Below are 25,088 nucleotides of genomic sequence, written 5' to 3' on the forward strand. Positions count from 1 at the left end.
CATATTTCCAACTTCTCCTAGATATGTTTGCCTAGACATTCAACAAGTCCTAAAATAAACTTTCCCCTGCTTCTCTCCAAATCAGTCTCTGCACCCAATCCACACCCTTTATACTACTCCCTAAGTTTGGTCAGTACTTCCACCATCTATCACCACCTTCCCTAAAACAAACAAAAACTCCTTTGAGGCATGCCCTAATTCCCAGTCTCCTCCATGGCAGGCATTGGTAATTTTAGATTCTGCCCCCAAATGCCTCGTATCTCCTCTTCTCCATCATCACTGCTATCTCCTATGCTCAAGTTGCTCTCACCTCTTATCTGGACAACTGCCCACAGCTGCTTAACTGACTTCCCTCCCTGCAGGCTGTGCTTCACATGACAGCCAGAATGATCCTCCTTAAAAATGAACTAGAACATGGCACTCCCTTGCTTTAAACCCTCTGGTACAGACCACAGGATATAAACTGAAACTTGTTGCCCAATATTCAAGGTGCTTCACAATCTGGCCCCAACATCCCTTGTCCAGCCTCATCTCCAGCCACTAGCCCAAGAACAGGCTGATGTACCTGTACACCTTCAGACTTTTGCCCTCTCACTTTATCCTCTTTCTCACAAAGCTCTGCTGGTACATACAGTAACATTTAGCTCCCAGGGTGCCTGCAATGACTCACCAAACCTCTCTCTCTCTCTCTGTATCCAATACACCTGACACATCACATCTTTTGCCATTGTTGGCTGATTTGTACATCATGCCACCTCATCAACCTTGAAGGCAGGGACAGAACTGCCCTTACTTTTGTATCTCCTGCGCCCAGCTCAGGATCTATTGGCTCAGAGTGAGACCGCAGTGGTTGTTAACCAACTGAATCAAAAATAGCAAAATACTTATGAGTACCAGGCTGAGGCTCAGAAGAATTAAGACACTTCATAGAACAAATCTAAGAGGTGAAAAAAAAAAATAATTGCGGAGATGGGGTAGATAAGGAATAGGAAGAGAAGATGCCAAAAAAAGGGCAAATTAAATTTGCTTATAGGGAAGAAAAGGCAAGTTCTTCCTTCTGCTTTGATTATAGTAAATAAATACAGAAATATATTATTTTTTGCACTAAGACAATTTGAAAGATTGTTCACCTTTAAAATTTGCTTAAAAGCTAAAGAAAGCAAAGAATGTTCTGTAAAACAGAAGACATAATGGAGAAGAAACAAACAAAAACAAACATACAATATACAGAAAACATAATACAATCGTAATAATAAACTAAACAGTATAAAATCCTGTATAAGATGTAGAACCCTCAAAGATAAGTTAAACAGAGACAAAACCCGACAACATTCTGTTTGCAAGAGATAGGCTGTGAAATAACGATAATGAAGTTGGAAAATGTAACAAAATCATTACATAAGAAAGTATAGACCATGAAAAAAGAATAGAGAGCAGTACTGTTTTCTGCACTACCAAAAAAAATAAAAACTAAATACACAACTAATAATCTTGAGAAACAAACAGAAGAATCTAGAGGAATTTTTTTTCTTTTTTCTTTTTTTGAGATGGAATCTTGCTCTGTTGCCCAGGATGAAGTGCAGTGGCGCAATCTCAGCTCCCTGCAACCTCTGCCTCCTGGGTTCAAGCAATTCTACTGACTCAGCCTCCAGAGTAGCTGGGACTACAGGTGTCTGCCACCACGCCCAGCTAATTTTTGTATTTTAGTAGAGACAGGGTTTCACCATGTCTGGTCACAAACTCCTGAGCTCAGGCAATCTGCCCATCTCAGCCTCCCAAAGTGCTAGGATTACAGGTGTGAGCCACCACTCCTGGCTGAGCAATTTTTTTTTTTAAAGAGATAAATTAGATATTTTGAAAGTGAAAACCAAAAAACTTTTGAAGGATTCATAAGAAACTGACAGGAGCTGCTGCCTAAGAGAGGGGAGCTATTTGGCCAAGGAATAACAATGAATGGGAAACTGACTTTTCACTACATCCTTTTGTATTTTTTAAAGTTTTATATTTCAACTAAAAGTTGCTGTGAATAGACTAAAATTGATACTACTGGCACGTGCAAAAAAAAAAAATTGGAAAAACAGGACACAAAAAGAAGCAATAAAATTGTAACAGAACATGTGTGTTAATAAATTTGGATAAAACTAAATAGATGAGTTTTTAATCAAAAATGTAAAATTCTAACACTGGCAAAAATAAAATACCTAACCAGACCAACATCTTTTAAAAATCAAAGAACTAGGCCAGGCACGGCGGCTCACACCTGTAATCCTAGTACTTTGGGAGGCCGAGGCAGGCAGATTACCTGAGCTCAGGAGTTTGTGACCAGCCCTGGCAACATGGTGAAGCCCCATCTCCACTAAAATAATAAAACAAAATTTATGAGGCATTTGGGGGCAGAAATCCCAGCACTTTGGGAGGCTGAGGCGGGCGGATCATGAGGTCAGGAGTTCAAGACCAGCCTGACCAACATGGAGAAACCCCGTCTCTACTAAAAATACAAAAAAAAAAAAAAAAAAAATTAGCCGGGTGTGGTGGCACATGCCTGTAATTTCAGCTACTCGGGAACCTGAGATGGGAGAATCACTTGAACCCAGGAGGCAGAGGCTGCAGTGAGCCGAGATCGTGCCACTGAATTCCAGCCTGAGCAACAAGAGTGAAACTCCGTCTTAAAAAAAAAATCAAATAATTACACCCCTAAAAAGTAGTTAGTGAATTCTTTCAGTCTCCAGAAACAAATGATTCATGTTACATAAATCATGCCAAAAATAGGTCAAGATATAGGTTACCTAATTATTCTACTAATCTGACCCAAAAACGGGCTAAAAGAAATAGAGAGAAAACTATACACAAAGTTCACTCCGAACTTATGCTCAAAAATTTAAAATAATAGTAAATAGAACCTAGAAATAGAATTAAAAATTTTTATTTATGTCAACAGAAATAAATTCATTTGTTAAAATCTAATACCTATTCTTAATTTTAAAATTCTAAAACTAATAACAAAGGTACATTTTCTTACCCTGATTGAGTACCTATTTACTGAACCAAATGTCAATTATACTTCAAGGGAAAAAACAAGCTATGCAGTCATTAAAAGTAAGCACAAAACAAGCATTTTATCATCACTGTTAATACAGTATCAGGAGTTCCTTCCAACAAAAAGCAACATAAAAATGAATGAGACACAAATACAATAAAGGCAGATGTTACATATACTTTTTTTTTTAATATAACACCTTTGTAAACTTGCAAAACCCAAAGGAATCACTTAAATCGTTATAATAATTTTTTTTTTTTTTTTAAACGGAGTTTCATTTTTGTTGCCCAGGCTGGAGCACAATGGCACAATCCCGGCTCACCACAACCTCCGCCTCCGGGTTCAAGCGATTCTCCTGCCTCAGCCTCCTGAATAGCTGAGATTACAGGCAGGCACTACGCCAGCCTAATTTTGTATTTTTAGTAGAGATGGGGTTTCTCCATGTTGGTCAGGCTGGTCTCAAACTTCCGACCTCAGGTGATCCACCTGCCTTGGCCTCCCAAAGTGCTGGGATTACAGGCGTGAGCCACCGTGCCCAGCCATTATGATAAATTTAAAGTGATCACAGTCATCATCAATATGGAAAAACTTATAGTACTCCTGGTCCTCAAGCTTGAGTGCACATGAAATTCATTGGGCAGCTTTTTAAATGTTAATGTCCACAGCCCCCCAAGACAAATTGTCTTAGAGTCTCTGAGGGTGAGACCAGTGATTAGAAATTTATAAAGCTTCTGAGGTGATTTTAATGTTCAGCCAAGTAGAGATGCCCACTACTATATACTTAATTACCTAAATAGCTTTAAAAATACAAAGTAAACAAGTATTACTATTAACCATTCATGATATTCACAAATGGGTAGAGAAAAATTGCCATAAGGAACAGATGTTCAAAAGAAGAAACCTGAGAGAAGACATAGTTAGCTCCTGTACAAACGTCTCTAGTCCACTGCAGTTTAGGCAAAAAGGTGGGCAGTTAATACCAGAACCAGTGGAGGAGGACAAGACCCATGGCCACGACAGAACAATGGCAGCAATAGACAATTATTCTCTTTCCAAGTGTTACTGGGGTAGGAGGCATGCGTGAGGATTTGATAGAGGCTGAGGTACTCTAGGATTACCTGCATAGCTGTATGAGGTCATATGTAAGATAAATTTCTAGAAATGCTATATTAATTGCTGAGTCAGATGGTATGTGCCTCTAAAAGTGAAAGATTAATTTTAAAAGACCTTAAAGGTGAAACAGAAAAAGCATGATGTGTAGAATAAACATCATACTTCATAGGTAGAAGCAGAGTGGCAAAAATGAGATAAGCTGTAGTCAAGATGGTTCAGTGTCACCAGGTAGTAGGTACAGAGACTGACATATAAGAAAACTCTCAGTGATTCCAGTTTGACTTTGACCTTTCCATTAACCTTCCTCCAGTGCAACCTCCAGTCATATGCAATGTCCCCATCCTACCAGTTACCAAATTCAGTAGGCATTTCTAGGGCCCACCTGTTCCCTCTACCCTGACCATGATATTCTTCTTTCAGGTCACCTCTCACCTGAACCACTCTAACTCTTTTTGTTAACCTCCCAATCTTTTCTTTTTTTTAAAGACAGAATCTCACCCTGTTGCCCAGGCTGGAGTGCCATGGCACAATCTTGGATCACCGCAACCTCCACCTCATGGGTTCAAGTAATTCTCGCACCTCAGCCTTCCAAGTAGCTGGGATTACAGGCGCCTGCCACCATGCCTGATAATTTTTTTTTTGTATTTTTAGTACAGATGGGGTTTCACCATACTGATCAGGCTGGTCTTGCACTCCTGACCTCAAGAGATCCACCTGTCTCGGCCTCCCAAAGTGCTGGGATTATAGGTGTAAGCCACTGCGCCTGGCCTAAACTTCCCAATTAATTACCATCCATAGCTTTCCTAGTCATTTGTTTAATATTTTATGTCTTTTAGTATAAATATCTGATCTGCCATTTATATTCCTAAAGTGACTCTAAATTACCTTTTAGATCAAAGAGCTATCTTTGACAATGATTTTTAAGCCCTGCTGTTTATCAGACTTTTAACATCCACTTTAAGATACTTCCTCCACAATATTTTCCCTGTTAATCATTTTCAATCCAATCACATGATCTCCAAATCTTCTTAATCCTCCTAACATAAGCATGCTTCATTCATTCACTCAACAAATACTTACTGAGCATCTATTGTCCAGCACTGGTTTAGATTCTGGGGATAATCTTGCCCTCAAAGAGGAGTTCAGGCAGGGAAGGTACTGGGTGTGAAGGGAAGGCAGGGAGACAGCCTATCAAATTTATCTACAGTGGCTGTATGGTGATAAATGCTACAGAAAAAACAGAGAAGGACAGAGTGATTCCAGGGTATGATAAGGTATCACTTTCAGTTGAGGGTACCATAGAAGGCATCTTTGGAGCAGAAACCTGAAGAAGAAGAGCAGTAGTCATTTGGCTATCTGAGAAGATGATTCCAGGCAGAGGGAACAAGAACAATGGCTCCAAAGCAGGAATATTTCTGGGCAGACCGAAGCATGGCCAGGAGACCAGTGTGATGAAGCAGTCAGAATGAGAGTGAGCACTAGGAGATGTGTACACAAGAAACTTACGACATTTTTAGTTTAGATGATTGACATATAAAGCCACTAAACAGTTTCACTCAATTTTAAGGATCAAAGTTAAATAATGATCAAGGAAGAATACCCAAGATTACGCCTGCAGCAATCCATTACTGAAGCATAGGGAAGGTGCCCACCACAAAACAGAAAGTTCCCGAAGTTACACTTGTGGGAAAATTCCCACGGGCCGGTGGCCCCCAGGCTTGTGAAGGAGAAGAGAGACATGTTGCCATGGAGTTGTCTAAGGAAGTTGTACAGAACTTCCAGCATCACATATCATCAATGACTCTGCCTCCATTTCTTTCACTCCTTCTAAAATTTTCTATTCAGCTTACTGGAGAAAGTTTCTTAATAATGGAAAATAATGTAAAAGATGTGCTTTATTTAAAAAGCTTACTAGGGCATATCTATTTCATCAAGTGAAGGCTACTGTCTACTTACAATGATTGTTTGCTAGTGTGCTTTGTTTTCCGTATTAAGTTTAGCATTAAAAAAAAAGGTTTTCCCGGTTTAAATTTTAATATGTTTTGTAACTGCTTTTTAATAGTATACTGTGAACATATGCCCATCATTAAATACACTAGATTTTTTTTAAGGTATCCTATTCCACAGATCCCAGAGATGTGTGTAGTGCCACATATATTGTAACCTGAGAATATGGTTTGAATAATTGGTATTCAAATTAGTTTTCTAGTTTTTCAAGTCAATCAAGTGTAAGTTCTGCACTCAGACTAAAAGCTGACACTTTGACTCACCCTGCACATCACAGAGACACAACACAGGATACTCTTATGATCTCAGTGGTCAACCTATAACAGATTCCTATCAAATGATCGCAGAAATCATCTAAGTTGTAGATTCAATGCAGATTTTTAGATTAATCCAAAAAAGAATGATTTGATGAAAGAGTTCAGCAATAAAAAACAAGGGAGGAGAAAACAATGTTTAATAGCAATGCAAAGATTAAATATAATTATAAAGACTTATGCATTACAAAGTTGCGGTAATTGATGTAGCAAGAAACTTGTGAAAACTGAGAAGCATGTTATTTACCCAGGAAACATACTTTTTCCTTACTTCATTGTTTTCTCCCGTTTCCCTCTTCACTTTATGCAGTCCCATAAGCATCTTTAAAAGGTTGCATGTTGCTTCTGCAGTTGCATTTCAGTCCTATAAAAGAAGCAGCACGTCATCACTTCATGAGAAAACATTTCAGGAGGCTGTTATCCAATCTCATCAGTCTCCTTTCCTAATTCATTTGCACCAGAACTATACATAAACAGAAAAACCAGTGAGACAAGGGTAAAAAGAGGTTACCAAAATACAAACTAGCAATTTGAAACTATTAAAATTCCTAGTAGAAACTAGAACATAGAAATAAAGCAAACTCATTGGTCTCTGATAACAGATTAGGACAAAATCTGTAATTTTAACGCTCTTTCCACCAATGAGTTTCCATTTCTCTCTCCCAGCTAAGTTTGAGATAGCTTGGCAGAAATATTAACAGATGTGTTGCTTTATAACTTCAAGGATGTGCTATTTTCTGATGTTCTTCCATTTGGGTTTTCCTGGTATGGATTCTAGAGGTACAAAAATGGCTCAGACTGAGTTCCATGACAAGGAACTGTTTTCATCTCTGTCTCTGACCATTACCCCTATATTTCATCATGGGCACTTTCAGTGAATGAATGAGACAGTAACTATGTTTTCAACAGACAACCAGAGATGCTTCATGGGAAACAGCTGAAAAACCACTACTTTTGAGTCCTTATTTCTTACTTGAAGAATTCTCTTTGGTTGAGATGCTCATTAGCAGTAAAATGGTCCCAAAGCGAGTATACCAGAAGGTCTCAGAACTTCCAACAGACGTCTAGGCATTGGTACACTACACTCTATTGTACCATGACTATGAGTATCCATGAATGTACACAGGTTTGTCCCTCAAAAAAAAAAAAAAAAAAAAGGCCCTCACCAAAGTGGCTTCTTAACGCCACCGTCTTATGTCTTTAACATACACATATCTAGCTTTACACTGCATCAGGGATTGTTCTAAGAGCTTTAAGTACATTAATCCAATCCTTACAATGACCCTATGAATTTGATTCTATATTCTAATCATCCAGATGAGGAAACTTGCTAGGTAAATTACCCAAAGAAAAGCATTACGTTAAGGCTGGGTACGGTGGCTCACGTCTGTAATCCCAGCACTTTGGGAGGCTGAGGCGGGCAGATCACAAGGTCAGGAGTTCGAGACCAGCCTGACCAACATGGTGAAACCCCGTCTCAACTAAAAATACAAAAATTAGCCAGGCATAGTGGTGCATGTCTGTAATCCCAGCTACTCAGGAGGTTGAGGCAGAAGAATTACTTGAAACCGGGAGGCAGAGGTTGCAGTGAGCCAAGATCACACCACTGCACTTCAGGCTCGGCAACAAAATGAAACTCCATCCAAAAAAAAAAAAAAAAAAAAGCCAGGCACAATGGCTTACACCTGTAATCCTAGCACTTTGGGAGGCCGAGGCGGGCAGATCACGAGGTCAGGAGGTCGAGACCATCCTGACTAACATGGTGAAATTCTGCCTCTATTAAAAATACAAAAAAATTATCCGGGTGTGGTGGTGGGTGCCCGTAGTCCCAGCTACTCAGGAGGCTGAGGCAGGAGAATGGCATGAACCCGGGAGGTGGAGCTTACAGTGAGCCGAAATCACACCACTGCACTCCAGCCAGGGCAACAGAGCGAGACCCTCTCAAAAAAATTAAAAAAGTATTATGCACTATGCTGCTGTTCATAGCCGGGGTGCCTGGGCACATATAATTGTGCAGTAAGCTACAGTGTCATCCATCTGTTTCACTTTTTCTACTTCTATCCTGGTATGCCTAAAGTAGCTCAACGTCTAGTTGAATTAGCTTTTGAAAATTTATCCTTATTAATAATTTACTGAAAAACAACTTCTAATTCTCCCTAACTTAAACCTCATCTTTGCTTATTTTTTAAAAATTATCCTTTGGGAGGCTGAGAGAGAAGACTGCTTGAGGCCAGGAGTTCAAAACCAACCTGGGCACCACAGTGAGACAGACCACAGTCTCTACAAAAGTTGTTTTGTTTCTTGTTTTTTGTTTTTGATACAGAGTCTCCCTCTGTCCTCCAGGCTGGAGTGCAATGGTGCTATCTCAGCTCACTGCGACTTCCACCTCCCAGGTTCAAGCAACTCTCCTGCCTCAACCTCCCGAGTAGCTGGGACTACAGGTACACACCACCATACCCAGCTAATTTTTGTATTTTTAGTAAAGACAGGGTTTCACCATGTTGGCCAGATGGTCTCAATCTCTTGACCTTGTGATCCGCCCGCCTCAGCCTCCAAAAGTGCTGGGATCACAGGCGTGAGCCACAGTGGCCCGGCCTACAAAAGTTTCTTTAGAAAAATAGTCGGCATGACAGATATTTTCCTATGCTTGCCAGATCCCTTCTAACTTTAAAATTGCAACACCCTTACTCAACCAAGGCATTAGAATTCAGTTGATTGGTTGATTCAGATGATGCCAAAAACCATGGGTGCAATCCACTATAAACCAGTTAGCTTTGTTTGCTTCACATCTACAGATTTTTAGTTTGGATGGCATATTTTGGATCATAAGAGGAAGCAGGTAGGAGTGTGGAAGACAACATTTGCTGGAGAAACAAGTCTCCAAAAACAGCACTGACTGCAGGCCAGAAGCAACAGTCTCATTCATAAAGAAAAGCTTCATAATAATTGGCAAAACACTTCTAGCTTTGTGAGTAAGAAGCTCTTCTCAGATCCTTTGCCAGAATATAGCCCAAAGCTCCTCCTTCAAAAAACAAAACAGATGAGATAAAAATAAAAAATTAATGTTTTCCATTTTTGCACAGGCTCTGCTTCACAGATCTGAATACAATTTTCTTATTCCTGACACCAAGGCCACCGACAATTAAAAAAATTTTTTTGAAATGATTTTAGAAAGTATCACAAAAATCTCTAGCAGTAAAGCATACAAAATCACCAGAAAAACTTGACTGCAATTCCGTAAGTATGTCTTAGATTCTTTTACAATTCCTTTAAATTTTCATAAAACCAAAAAATTATTCCATCTACAAATAAAGTTATTTTAAACAAGCTTTTTCAAATTAAAGGAAGGAAACAATATCAGACCAATGTGGTCTGATAAATTAAAAAAAAAAAAAAACCCAGACCCACTCAAGGTAGAAGCTTTACCAGTTTCAACAAATAAAAATGAAAAAGTGAAACTATGTTCCTTAATTGTTAGTTTAGGGAGAAACCTACTTGGGATCATCTGTCTTTATGTTTTCCTGTCCAGAGCTGGAAAGAACTTCCCAATGTACAAAGCACATGGGTTCCAACAGTCACAAAGTAACTATGACAGCAAAGCCACAGTTATCTGTGAGATCACAGAAGCTATATGATGTAATTTTAAAAGTTGAAAATTCACATAATATTAACCATTTTAAATGTACAATTCAGTGACATTTAGCACAGTCACAGTATTGTGCAACCATTACATCTACCTAGCTCCAAAATACTTTCATCACCCCAAAATGAACCTTGTATTCATTAAGCAGTCACTCCTATTCCTCCTCCTCCTACTCCTCCTCCTCCAACTCCTGACAACCACTAATATGCTTTATGTCTCCATAAAATTACCTCTTGTGGAGATTTCATATAAATGCAATCAAACAATATGTGACTTTTTGGGTTGGCTTTCTTTCACTCTGCATAATGTTTCAAAGTTCATCTACATTGTAGCATGCATCAGTACTTCATTCCTATTTATGGCTGAAAAATATGCCACTGTATAGATGCACATGTTGCTCATCCATTCATTCACTGATAGACATTTGGGTTGTTTCCATCTTTTGGCTATTGTGAATAGTGTTGCCATGAACATGAGTGTACAAGTAGTCATCTGAATACCTGTTTTCAATTACTGACTATATAACCAGGAGTGGAATTGCTGGGTCATATAGTAATTCTATATGGAATTCTATGAGGAACTACTAACTGTTTTCCACAGTGGCTTCACCATTTTACTTTCCCACCAGCAAAATACAAGGTTCTAATTTCTCCACATCCTCATCAATGCTTATAATTTTCTGTTTTTGTTTTGTTTTTAAAGTATGGCCATCTTAGTGGGTGTGGGATGGTCTATCATCGTGGCTTTGATTTGCATTTCCTTAATGACCAAAGACCCAGGAAATCTTTTCATATGTTTCTTGGCCATTTACATATCTTTAGAAAATGTCTATTCAAGTCCCTTGCCCATATTTTCATTGGGTTATCTTTTCTGTTGTTCAGTTGTTTTAAAAAAAAAAAAAAAAAAAAAAAAAAACTTAACAGATTTGCAGATATCTCCTCCCATTCTGCAGGTTGCCTTTCCACTTACTTGAGTGTCCTTTGCTGCAAAATTTTAACATCTGATGCAGTCCAATTTGTCTATTTTTTTTTTCTTTCGTTGCTTGTGCTTTTGGTGTCATTTCTAAGAATCCATTACCAAATCCAAGGTCGTGAAGATTTACCCTTATGTTTTCTTCTAAGAGTTTATAGTCTTACCTCTTACAATTAGTTCTTTGGTCCACTTTGAGTTAATTTTAGTATGTGTGGGGTCCAACTTCATTCTTTTGCATGTAGATATCCAGTTGTACCTGCACCATTTGTTAAAGAGATTGTCCTTTCCCCGATGAATCATCTTGGCACTGTTCTCAAAGATCACAGATGTATGGGTTTATTTCTGGACTCTCAGTTTTATTCCACTGATCTGTATGTCTATTCTTATGCCTACACCTATTTTGATTATTGTAGCTTTGTAGTATCTTTTCAAACTGGGAAGCATGAATACTCCAACTTTGTTTTTCTTTTTCAAGATTGTTTTGACTATTCAGGTCCCCTACATTTCTATATGAATTTTAGGATCAGCTTTCCTATTTCTGCAAAAATAGCTACTGGAATTTTGGTCGAGATTGCACTGAATCTTTACATCACTTTGAGTAGTATTGTCATCATTATAATATTAAGTCTTCTAATCCATGGATGTCCTTCCATTCTATGATAAAATTTTAAGGTTATCTTACAACATCCTTGATAAGGTGATACACTAACTTCTTTAGCTGTCTGTATCTCTATGGTAATTTATTAATATCCCAGAGTATGTCACAAATATGAAGTTTACACTTGCCACTGGTAATCCAAAATTCATATTCCAGAGAATGAGTGTAAATTATGTAGTATCTTACTATTTCATCTGCTTTGGACTATGGAAAAGGTCAGAACTTAAGGATTTTCATTTTCCTGACTTATAATTAAGTTTCATTATCTTCAGTTCCCAGTAGAGGAATAGAGATGCATGAAGCTTATTTGTTCACTGATAAGAGTTAAGTTGTTTAACAGACTTCACAGAATGGTATCAGGGACTCTTTTTCATGTAGTTCAAATTCCCCCAAATTCATTATGTAACATTAGCTACTTTGACAAAGATTTTGCTCACAGAAGCTTGAGAGTCAGAGCTTTTTTTTTTTTTTTTTTTTTTGAGACGGAGTCTGGCTCTGTCGCCCAGGCTGGAGTGCAGTGGCCGGATCTCAGCTCACTGCAAGCTCCGCCTCCCGGGTTTACGCCATTCTCCTGCCTCAGCCTCCCGAGTAGCTGGGACTACAGGCGCCCGCCACCTCACCCGGCTAGTTTTTTGAGAGTCAGAGCTTAAAGTATCAACTATAATTGGACAGGGTGTCAGTTGGAGAGGAAGGCTTTTACAAGTCTTTTCTTTAAAATTTTTTGGCTAAAGTCTGTGAGAGAACAATCACTTGACATTATAAAGGTAACTTGAGCTGGATACAATCTGTTTTTTGCTCACACATCAAAATTAGAACTGACGATAACACAATAACCCAGGAAAAATCACTGTGGAGTTTTATAAGACTAGCAATTGCAAGGAAAGTATATATTCCCCTAAAATAAAAGTCATTTGAAACCAGCAGATTGTGAGTCTGAGTGAGGGGCAGTGATTGCCTCAGTTGTGATGTTTGGTGTCAACTTTTCAAAGCTTCAGTTTGCACCTCCTCTCAATGTATAAGCTACATGAAACTCATAGTCCAAGGTGATCCAGCAACATCAGAAAGGATCTTAAGAATCAAACTGGGCCAGGTGCGGTGGCTCACGCCTGTAATCCCAGCACTTTGGGAGGCCAAGGGAGGTGGATGGACTAGGGTCAGAAGTTTGAGACCACCCTGGCTAGCAGGGTGAAACCCTGTCTCTACTAAAAATACAAAAATTAGCAGGGCGTGGAGGTGGGCACCTGTAATTCCAGCTACTCGGGAGGGTGAGGCAGGAGAATCACTTGAACCCAGGAGGCGGAGGCTGCAGTGAGCCAAGATCGTGCCATTGCACTCCAGCCTGGACAACAAGAGTGAAACTCCGTCTCAAAAAAAAAAAAAAGAAAGAAAGAAAAGAAAAGAAACTGTTTATAAATACCTTCAGTCAGAAAATACCATCTGTTGAAATAAACCACCACCAAATCCTAGGAAAAAGAAATACAATTCCATGTATTTTGCCACCTATAATGAAACTAAAAGCAATAAAAAGATCATCTGGCAGGTGCTCAGGGTCAGTGCTTTGGCAGAGCATGTTAGCTAATGTAAAATGTGAATTTCTGAGTCAATGTTTATTTTTTGTTTTCACCAGAAAGTTTAAGTTGAAGAGGGCAAGGGAAAAAAAAAAAAGGCCCAGGCAAGAAATGGGGGCCAGAAGGTAACCAGGTAAAAACCTGATGCAGTGACACAACAGAGAGACAACAGTCCAGTGATGAGGAGAACTGGGTTAGGATGGACATAGGGTAGACTCTTGCTGGCTGAGTCCGATGCCAAGCAATCAACACAGTGAGCAAGGGTGGTTAGCATAACATCCGTAGGAGACTCACTCTCATGGCATGAGTTTTGCCACAAATTCTTCCAGAACTGGAAAGCCCTTCTAACACGGCAGGCGGAGAGGACTTCCTATTCTTTGGTCTTACACCACTGCCTAATGAGGGTCCTATCTTCAGGGCCCACACAATTTCCCATCTTCTAAGTGTCTTCAACAAGCTAACTGAATGACTGTACTTCTCCCTCTCCATTTCTTCAGCTCTAGTTGCACTCAGTTAACCTGAACTCTGTGTGAAGATTCAGAGGACAGAAGAAATACAAAAAATAAAAATAAATTTACAAAAACACCAAACAAACAAAAATTCAGAGGATGGGCTGGATACAGAGGCAGTGTCCGAGGAAACAGGATAAAGGCCACATTCTCTTTGGTTGGCGGTGGCATAGAGGAAAATGAACTCTAAAGGAATGAGACAGGAGAGGAGGGGCTGTGCCCTGTCTGTCACAGAAAGAGGCATCCTGGGCCTCTCAAACCCAGAGCTCAGAATTCCTGCTCTTACGGAGTGTGCTCAATACCTAAATGTATTATAGCCACTTGAGTCTGGGGGCTTTTTTTGTTTTCCAGTTACCAAGTATATCCCCCAATCCCACCCTTAAGAGTCTGTTTTCCTTTTTTTTTTTAAACTGTAGCTCACGTTGGAAAAGCTGTCAGGGAAGTACTTTAAGAGTATATCCTAGTACTCCTTAGCCTGAAGCCTCTGCAGAAGGAAGCCCAGATAAGGCACTTCAGGGACATTTGCTGCAAGACTGCTGGGGAGAGGAAGTGCCCTCCTCACTCTCAGTATAGTCAAGGCTCAGCTTTTGAGTAACCTCTCTGTCTCAAAACAACTGCTGTGATTCCATCCAACGTGGTAGTGGCTCTCTTGGTCTCTAATTGGGTGCCCTGAGCTCTCCCAATGCTTAGCTCTTTTTTTTTCTTTCTGTAAAGGGAGTTTTCAATTTGCAGGCCTGTCATTCTGTGCCCAAGATCTGAACTCTTGAGGCGTCCGCCTGGGACTTGGCGGGCTCACTTTAGTTTTGTTTTCTGTTCTCTTTGTGGTGGTCTTAGTTATAAGCGCCTGGAAACGAGCCCTTAACTGCGGGGCAAATGCTTGCTTCACAAGCCCTGCTAGACAGAAAAAAGGAGAAAGAAAGCACACTGGGGTTTATGACATAGCTACAAACTATCCCCAATTTTTAAATAGACAAAACCTGGACACATCCTACATATCTGTCAGCATAAGAACAGATTTTTAAAATTGTGATATTCATACAATGGAATACTACTCAGCAATAAAAAATAATACGTTTCTGATACACATGTCATGGATGAATCTCCAAAGCATGGTGAGCAAAAGAAGTTAGATAGAAAATAAAATGTGGAGTTCTAGAAAAGACAACATTTATGGTGGTAAAAATCACAATAGAATGATGAAGACAGACAAGACAGCATAAGGAGGAAACTTTTCTAGAGTGGCAAAAATGTTCTGTATACTGATTGGGGGTGGTGTTTACATAAGTATAAACATTTGACAAAAACGTATATAAACTAACCAGGCAAGGTGGGGTGTACTTGTAGTCCCAGTTGCTTGGGAGGCTGAAGCAGGATTGCTAGAGCCCAGGAGTTTAAGGTCAGCCTGGACAACATAGCAAGACTCTATCTCTTAACAAAAGAAACTAACTTATTCAACTATATACTTTTTTTAAATGACACAAACATTTTTGTAACATTTTTTAAATGGCACAAAGCCAATTTTCCATCATGTTGCATCTACGTGGCTAGTATTTTGAGAAAAGGGTATATTTTTAAAGTATTTGATGTACTCAAATATACCTCTTTAAACAAACAGTTAAATCTCTTTAAGGTAGTATGTAAATTTATACTGAGTTCGATTAATTCTTAATACTGAATAACACAGAGAATTCTCTCAAATTTCTCCTGTCCATGTTTTTTTTTTTTTTTTTTTTTTTTGGGGGGGCGGGGTCTCGCTCTATCGCCTAGGTTGGAGTGCAGTGGTGCTGTCTTGGCTTACTGCAAGCTCCACCTTCCGGGTTCACACCATTCTCCTGTCTCAGCCTCCCAAGTAGGTAGGACTACAGGCGCCCACCATCTCGCCCGGCTAATTTTTTGTATTTTTAGTAGAGATGGGGTTTCGCCATGTTAGCCAGGATGGTCTCAAGCTTCTGACCTCGTGATCCACACACCTTGGCCTCCCAAAGTGCTGGGATTACAGGCATGAGCCACCGCGCCCGGCCCCCTTCATGTTAAATATTTTAAACATGTTTTAAAAGCAGAAAGAATAGTATAGGGGATGGAAAGATTAATTTTAGTGTGGAAAAAAAACTCCCCTGATTACAAGAGCAATACACTTTCAATATAAGCAAACTGGAAAATACAAAGGAGTAGAGAAGATTATAGCTAGGGGAGGCTGGGTGTGGTGGCTCATGCCTGGGATTGCACTTTGAGAGGCCGAGGTGGGCGAATCACTTGAGGCCAGGAATTTGAGACTAGCCTGGCCAACATGGTGAAACTACGTCTGTAGTAAAAATACAAAAATTAGCTGGGTGTTGGGGGGTAACACTTGTAGTCCCAGCTACTCAGGAAACTGAGGCAGGAGAACTGCTTGAACTAGGGAGGCAGAGGTTGCGCCACTGTAACTCCAGCCCGGTCGACAGAGAGAGACCCTGTCTCGAAGAAAAATAAAAAGATTATAGCTGGGGGAAAACTTATATAACCCAAAAATATCCACTACCAAAAGATAAGCACTGTCAACATTCTGATGCATACACATGTGCACATACACAATTTTAACCATACTGGGATCATACTGCACATATTGGTATTTTTTCATACTTAAATATGGGTCTGATAAACATCTCTCATGTTATTGAGCATTCTTTGCACCTTTTATTACTACTGAGGTTAAACCTTTTCATGTGATTACTGGCCATTCATATTTCTTTGTGGAACAGCTTGGCAGTTTAAAAAATAATACCAATATTTTCCTGAATATACTTATTGTAGATATACGGAAAATACAGAAGACTGTAAGACTATAGAGGAAAAAGTGCACATAATTCAAATCATAGAAACAATCACTACTGCTAATTTTTACTGTTGCCCAGGTTGGAGTGCAGTGGTGCAATCTCAGTTCACTGCAACCTTCGCCTCCTGGGTTCAAGCAATTCTCCTGCCTCAGTCTCCTGAGTAGCTGGAACTACAGGTGCCTACCACCATGCTGGCTAATTTTGGTATTTTTAGTAGAGACGGGGTTTCACCATATTGGCCAGGCTGATCTTGAACTCCTGACCTTGTGATCCTCCCGCCTTGGCCTCCCAAAGTGCTGGCATTACAGATGTGAGCCACCTTGCCCGATTTCTCTGCAGTTTTTAAACAGAATATTCCAGATAAATCTGTTTTACAGTATATATTTTTTTTCACCTAGCATCATTATATAAGCATTTTCCCTATGACATTAAAATCTTTTTAAATACTTATTTTTGTTAACTTCATTTTGTTTAATTTTGTTAGCTGCATAGATGTACCATAATTTGTACCATAATTTAGCAATTATCCAGTGTCAGGCATTTGGATGTGCTTGGTTTTTGTTTTTATTTATTTTTATTTTTATATTTTTTTTGAGACAGAGTCTCGATCTGTCGCCCAGGATGGAGTGCAGTGGTACGATCTGGGTTCACTGCAAGCTCCGCCTCCCAGGTTCATGCCATTCTCCTGTTTCAGCATCCCTAGTAGCTGGGACTACAGGTGCTTGCCACCACGCCCGGCTAACTTTTTGTATTTTTAGTAGAGACAGGGTTTCACTGTGCTAGCCAGGATGGTCTCGATCTCCTGACCTCATGATCTGCCTGCCTCAGCCACCCAAAGTGCTGGGATTACAGGCATTAGCCACCACGCCCTGCCTGTTTTAATTTATTTTATAACATCTTTGTAAATAAGTTATTGTCTTCACCCATGATTACTTCCTTGGGATAGACTGTCAGAATTTGAATCCTGGGTCAAAGAGGATGAAAGTTTTAAAGGCCCATATTGCCAAACTGCACTAAGTATTGTACCACTTTGCATTCCACAAGAAGTATACAAGACTGTCTATACTTCTACATCCTTTTTAGCATTAAATTCTCTTTCTCATATATAATCCTCACCCCTTATATACTCCCCACCACAATCTCCGCTCCACACACACAAAAACACACTTCACTAATTTGACACATGAAAAATGGTATCTTACAACTTTAAATGCATTTTTTTTTTTTAACTAATAGAATGAAGTAGTTTTTCATTTGGTTAAACCACCTTAAGTTCCTCTTCTGTAAACAGTCAGCTGAACTCCTTGAATGTCTGATAATATTCAGAAGTAACCAAAAAGTATTTGAGGACTTCTTGTTCATCATAAATAATGATTAACTTAGAATGTACTTCTCCTGTCTCTTAAAATCACCAACATAAAAGACTACTTATTAAAAATATATATATTACAAAAATACAAGAGTAATAAGTTCACAGCAGCACAGGATAAACAGGAAAGATACCATCAGAAGAGCATGAGGACTTCTGGGCCAAAGGGAGGGGAAATGCCATCAGGACTGACTGAATGACAGCAATACTAAGACGTAAAGGAAATTGCAACTTGAACCAAGCAAAAGAAGGAAACTCTAAAACTGTGAATATAACCACAGAACCCCTAGGGGAGAACAAACTCAAATTCAGACATAAGGGAAGCTGGATGTAGAAGCAGAAGTGAGCCCAGGACTGTCAGGAGAATAATTAGAGGCCTATGGAACAGCTGCATCCTCCAGTGTTCTCAGAAAGGCTAAGCTGTGAGAACAGCTCTCTATAATAAAGTGGAGGATCAGCTATGGGGGAACCACCCACATAGGTGCTGGGACTACAGAACTAAGAAACAGCACCACACATGACAACGCACACACCTGCCCAGAAGGCAGCTGACTGAATCCCTGGAGGTATATCCCTGGTAGCAGAACCAGCGCTCCTGTACTCTGAATTTACTTCTGGAAGAATAATTCCCACTTGTGCTGAGAAAACCCACTACAGTTACCACTCTGATCACACAATCAAAGAGTTCTCAATCCTGGACGCACATCAGAATCATCTGCTAAGCTTTTTAGAAATACCAATTGCCTGGGCCCCACCACGATCCAATTGAATCAGTATTTACAGAGGGAAGAGAAGCCCAGGCATTTGTATTTAAATATTCTCCAGATAATTTAATGTGCCCTTAAGTAATAACAAAAATAGCCAAGGAAGCAGAAAATAATTGCAGTATTCTCTGAAAGATCTATTAAGATACCATTTCAAAGATCTATGGAGATACTAAGGGAGAGGAACAATACTAAAAAGTTATTACTGGGGAATAAAAAACAAACCTACTTTTTTTTTTTTTTTTTTTTTTTTTTTTTTAGTAGAGATGGGGTTTCACCATGTTGGCCAGGCTGGTCTCAAACTCCTGACCTCAAGTGATCCAACCACCTCAGCCTCCCAAAGGGCTGGGATTATAGGCATGAGCCACTGCACCAGGCCAAAAAAATTTTTTAAACCTTCAACAGAGGTCTGAATAGCAAAAGGGGCATAACCAAAGACAAAAGCAGTGATTTATAAGATCAAACTGATGAATTCTCCCGAACCAAGAAACGGGAAATGAGAGGGGAAAGGAGGATAAATCTAGATGATCCAATATATATCTAACCTTTGTTTTAAAGGAGAGGATAGAGGAAAAGAAATTACCAAAGAAATAGGACCAAATAGATCTGAGTTAAAGAGATCCGAGCATTAGGCTGAAAGGGTCTGCCAAGTTTACATGCTATATAACGATATTGAAAAAAACCACCTAAATATAGCTTGGTGAAATTTTTAAATTACAAAATAAAATTGAAATCTAGGAACATGCTACAGGTAGGAAGCATGCTAACTGTAACAAAAGGAAAACTGTATTTGCACCAGACTTCTCATCTGTAATTTCAGATGCTAAAACACAAATGAAACAATTTCTACAAAGTTTAAAAGGAAAACTAACTTTAAGCATAGACTCTCATATCTCCCTAAAACTGTTACTTAAGTATGAAGGCAAAATAAAGTTACCTGGGGATACACAACTGCTCCATGAAGTTCACCACTGTGTTCTTTGGGGGAAAGTAGGAAGAGACTCAAAGGTGTACTGTAGCAAATTAAATTCGAATCCAAGAAATAAAAGATTTGGAATACAAGAAGCAGAGCTGAACAAAAAAAAAAAAAAAAAGACTTAAAACTCTACTCCACAATTATCGATAAAATAGACACTAGGTGAAGTGCAACTGCTAATAAGAATTATTGAAACAAAAAAGATAATGTCGAAAATTAATGAGAAACTTTGAAAAATAGCTGGGAGTAGGAAAGAGTAGTAGACATAAAATCTTTTCTTATTTGTGGAAGAACCATAGACGGTAATTAAATTTTGATGCTTACAAAGAAGGTTCAGTTCAAATAAAAGGATGACTTCCTCCAGGAACTGCAAGGATGATGGTGAATGGAGGTGAGTGCAACATGGGGTTAATTAGTCCACAGCCATGTCGCTTATCAACTTGCAAACAGTGACGGGTGTTTAAACATTTTATCCTAAGTGCAATGGGAAGCCATTTAAAAGTTTTAAGCAGGGGAGTAACGTAATTGACTTATGTTTCCAAAAAGATCACTTTGGCTGAAATGCAGAGTGGCTGGGAGTGAGTAGCAGCTGAGAGAGAAGGCAGGAGGCTATTGCAGAAGTCCTGGGCTATGATGACAGCGGCCCACGTCAGGGTGCTGGCAGTGAAGGTGGGTTCCCTCATGTGCTACAGGTAATATCGGTAGTCCTTCCGGTGGACTGGGCATGAGGGACAGAGTTGTTAAGGATGACTCCCAGGTTCCTGACTTTAACAACTAAGTCCACAAAGGTATCTTTTACCCCAAGATGAAGAAGACCAGAAAATAAACACATCAGCAAGCTGCCAAAAAATTAAGTACCCTTTCAGTGCTTCAGCTCTAGAATAATTTTTCATTTAAATTCTAGACCCTGGCCGGGCATGAGATCCCAGCACTTTGGGAGGCCGAGGCAGGCGGATCACGAGGTCAGGCAATCAAGACCATCCTGGCTAACACTGGGAAACCCCATCTGCTAAAAATACAAAAAATTAGCCGGGCGTGGTGTTGCGCACCTGAAGTCCCAGCTGCTCGGGAGGCTGAGGCAGGAGAAAGGCGTGAACCCAGGAGGTGGAGGTTGCAGTAAGCTGAGATCACACCACTGCACTCCAGCCTGGGCAACAGAGCAAGACTCCACCTCAAAAAAAAAAAAAAAAAAAAAAATTCTAGATCCTGTGGTATGCTGCAAATGCCAAAGGCAATCAAATAACTTCTCATCTTCTCTACCAAGTAACAATCTTCCTTAAGCACATATTTTTATGCATATTTAACACTGTAGAAGTAATGTTTTAGAGGTCCATGAGACACAATTCATCTTTTTTTTCCGTTTTTTCGGGGGGCAAAGTCTAGCTCTGTCACCAGGCTACAGTGCAGTGGCACGATCTCAGCTCACTGCAACCTCCGCCTCCTGGGTTCATGCCATTCTCCTGCCTCAGCCTCCCAAGCAGCTGGGACTACAGGCGCCCACCACCATGCCTGGCTAATTTTTTTTATTTTTAGTAGACGGGGTTTCAACCTCTGTCCCCCAGGTTCAAGCGACTCTCCTGCCTCTCCTCCTGAGTAGCTGGGATTACTGGCATGCACCACTACGCCTGGCTAATTTTTTTTGTATTTTTAGTAGAGATGGCATTTCACCATGTTAGGTGGACTGTTCTCGAACTCCTGACCTTGTGATCCACCTGCCTCAGCCTCCCAAAGTGCTGGGATTACAGGTGTAAGCCACCACACTCAGCCCACAATTCATCTTTTGATGCCTCTAATGAAGTCCACCTTTAAATGATGGCCAAATATCAAGTCTAAAACCCAGGTACATTGCATGAAGTTAAACTAGGCAAATAAGGAATCAAATAAAATATATGACATCTCATGACTATTTCTAACATTTCCTAAAGATGATTATTTTGATCAGCTAGAGACTGGTACATGTAATAACACTAAAAATTCACTGCATAACCAAAGGCTTTCACAGCTCTTTATTGTTTTATTTATTTATTTTTGGAGACAGGGTCTTGCTCTGTTGCCCAGGCTGGAGTGCAGTGGCGCGATCTTGGCTCACTGCAACGTCCATCTCCTGGGTTCAAGCCATTCTTATGTCTCAGCCTCCCAAGTAGCTGGCATTACAGGCATGCCCCACTATGCCCAGCTCGTTTTTGTATTTTTAGTAGAGACAGGGTTTTTGCTATGTTGCCCAGGCTGGTCTTGAACTACTGAGCTCAGGTGATCTGCCCACCTTGGCCTCCCAAAGTATTAGAATTACAGGTGTGAGCCACCATGCCTGGCCTCACAACTCTTTAGACATCACATCAGGGTGCACGTGTGCATGCATTCACATGCCAGAGATTTTCTATACCCTGGAAATGAGAGCCCTCTCCTCCACATCTGTCCAGCTGTGATAGAGCTTCCCAAAGTCCATAATGCAGGGTTTCAGCTCTCCACTAACTATGCAGTTGAATGACTTCCTATAAAAACAAGGTCACACACCACTAAGGGTAAAAGCAAGTGTATCTCCTGGGGAGGCAATCAGTGAACATTAATATCACTTTTATTGGGCCAGGTGCGGTGGTTCATGCCTGTAATCCCAGCACTTTAGGAGGCTAAGGCAGGCAGATCACGAGGTCAGGAGATCAAGACCATCCTGGCTAATATGGTGAAACCCCGTCTCTACTAAAAATACAAAAAATTATCCAGGCATGGTGGCAGGCATCTGTATCCCAGTTACTCGGGAGGCTGAGGCAGGAGAATGGCGTGAACCCCAGAGGCGGAGCTTGCAGTGAGTCGAGATTGTGCCACTGCACTCCAGCCTGGGCAACAGAGCGAGACTCTGTCTTAAAAAAAAAAAAATCACTTTTATCTATGATCACTGTGAGTCAAAGACAAACATGAGGATCACATTCTCCAGTCTCCAACCTAGACTGTCCAGAACCCAGCTCCTCTTAGGAACAGCACATGGATAATTACTTTCAAAATGTCTTGAGTGGAGAGAAGATGAAGAGAGAAGAGAAAACCTTTTTACTCTGTACTTCTGTATCTTTTGGATGGTACAAGTATTAATACATACGCATTGTGTATCATTTATGTAATTTTAAAAAGGAAATATAGACTATTAAAAATCTCTTTTTCTCAAACCTTTGTGATAGAATGAGTCAGTGTCCCCAGAGTAATGAAAAAATTGCACTTGCTTCGTAGTTTTTCAATGACCAGATAAGGAATGCCTATTACCTAATTACTTAAGAAGGAATACAGCTGTTGATCAAATAAATGAATTTATAAACATTTGGGTATTTACAAGGTCCCAAGCAGCACGCCATCCTAGACTCTCTCCCCTTTTCAGGACACTCACTTTGCTTGATCTCCTATTCTCCAATTGCTTCAAGTCCCATCTTACATGCCAACTATCCCCAAAGCCAGCTTTCTCTCACCACAGAGCAAGCTGCCCATTAGACATCTACTCTTGGATGGCCCACTACCCCCTAGGCTCAACAGGTCCCAAACCAGAATCATCATCTCCTCTCTTAGGCCTGACCCATCCCCTATGTTGCCCATCTCAGTGTATACCCAAGTGCCCAACTGCTCACCTTCCACCAGCTTCCAACAACGGCCAGTTCTCCACTTCCTAAATCTTCAATCTGTCTGTTGGTCCATACAGTTATATATTTTCTCAAAGGACTAGCCCTTCTCATCAAGACCCCAGCCTTGACGCTCTCTGCAATTATTTTCCTCACTGTTCCAGGTTTAATCTTTCTCACTAAAAACCTGATTGATTGCTCTCATCCTGGAAAGTTTTTGGGAGCTTTTAATCAAAACCTTGGCATCAAATCTAGGGATGTTATGATCCGGATCTAAACCTTTATCACTTCTCCAGCCTCATCCTCCACCAAGCTAACCACCCCTCTTTTCCCAAGCTACATCCTACCCCACTACACTGCATGCTCTCACTAGCTATGCTTCATTACTTTAGGGTCCTAGATACAAGCATTCACTTGCCTCCCCTTACTATTTGGTTCACCTTTCTTCCTCCATGTACTTCCTCTCCCATCCTTTGACTTGGTACACTCTTCCTGGTCCTTCAGGTTTCAGCATAAACACTTCTTTCTCTAAGAAGCCTTCCCTGACTACCCTTGCTTCTCCCCTCTCCAAACACTGGGTTGATGGTCCTTCTGCTTGCCATTCTGTTTTACCCCTCTCATGAACCTAACATATTGAACTGTAATTTCTTTTTATTCCTCTATATCCTCACTAGACTGTAAATTACTTGAGGTGAAGGGTTCTGTCTGCCACTCTTCTCCATGGAAGGCATTTACATCGGTATCAGTATATGAATGCCAGCTTACAGAATAAGCATCTCTGAACAAATCATTTACTTACTGAAGTCATTTCAACAGAACCCTGACCTTTAAGGCTAAATACTCAGATTCCAGAGAAAATAATACTAATGTTGGTGTTAGAAGCCTGTATTCTAGACGTTGCTGTTATCACCTGTGTGGCCTTGGACACGTCAGTTAACCTGTTTGAGCCTCTGTTTCCTTGTTTATCAAATGAGGGAGCTGAACTAGTTCATTAAAATCTCTTTCATTCATAAAATTCTATAATACTAAATGCAGCAAGGCATCATTGTCAAGTTATTTTCAAGAGAAGTCCAGTTTAATTTAGTGTATCAATAAACCGATACCATTTAGCAAAATAATCAAAACTGGGTAGAAGGGATAAAACAGTGTAGCAGTTAGAAGCATGAATTCTAGGGTCAAACCTTCCCAAGTTCTTGTTTTAGCCATGCTGTTCACTAGCTGGTGTTATCTTGGCTGTACTACTTAATAACTAGTGTTATCACAGAGTTACTCAACTTTCACAGCATCAGTTTCTTCATTTGTAAAAGAGAAAGAGCAATAGTGCCTTTCACAAAGAACTATTGAGGATTAAATGAGATGATACATACAAAAGGTTGAGCATAGTATGGCTAGTACAGAGTAAATGATCAATAAATGCTATTGCATTTTAAACCATCAGCGAAGAGTTCTTACATTGACAAAGATGAGAAAAATTATAATAGCATCAGAGTAGTAGTCACTGTTGAGAATGCACTTTCTTGCATACTTGTAAAGTCTCTTTTCAATTAAAAATGCAAAAAATTATAAAGACAAATAGAAAACACACTCATTCCCATTACCCAAAATTAGCCACTTATTGAAAACATTTTTAAAAACTTTCAGAAAGATGGCTACTGTCAAGTTTATGGATTGTATCATTGCTGCCTGACTCCTAATCCTTCCTTCTGCATTCATTTTTTGTACTTCCTAAAGGGTTTTTTTTTTTTT

General features: G+C 39.9%; 1 protein-coding gene across 3 annotated transcripts in view; it reads right to left on the reverse strand.

The window, feature by feature from the left end:
- ZHX3 (zinc fingers and homeoboxes 3) overlaps positions 1 to 25,088 on the reverse strand; it is a 136,177-nt gene that overhangs the window by 78,858 nt on the left and 32,231 nt on the right. For 2 of the 3 annotated variants that reach the window (XR_002734858.2, XM_023227927.2), the window contains exon 2: positions 6,732 to 6,835. The gene's annotated coding sequence lies outside the window, so the exon portion shown is untranslated. The remainder of the gene's footprint in view (positions 1 to 6,731; positions 6,836 to 25,088) is intronic. The other variant, XM_023227928.2, reaches the window with a different exon arrangement.

This window comes from Piliocolobus tephrosceles, chromosome 20, assembly GCF_002776525.5.
Source record: "Piliocolobus tephrosceles isolate RC106 chromosome 20, ASM277652v3, whole genome shotgun sequence".
In the NCBI taxonomy this organism is placed as follows: domain Eukaryota; kingdom Metazoa; phylum Chordata; class Mammalia; order Primates; family Cercopithecidae; genus Piliocolobus; species Piliocolobus tephrosceles.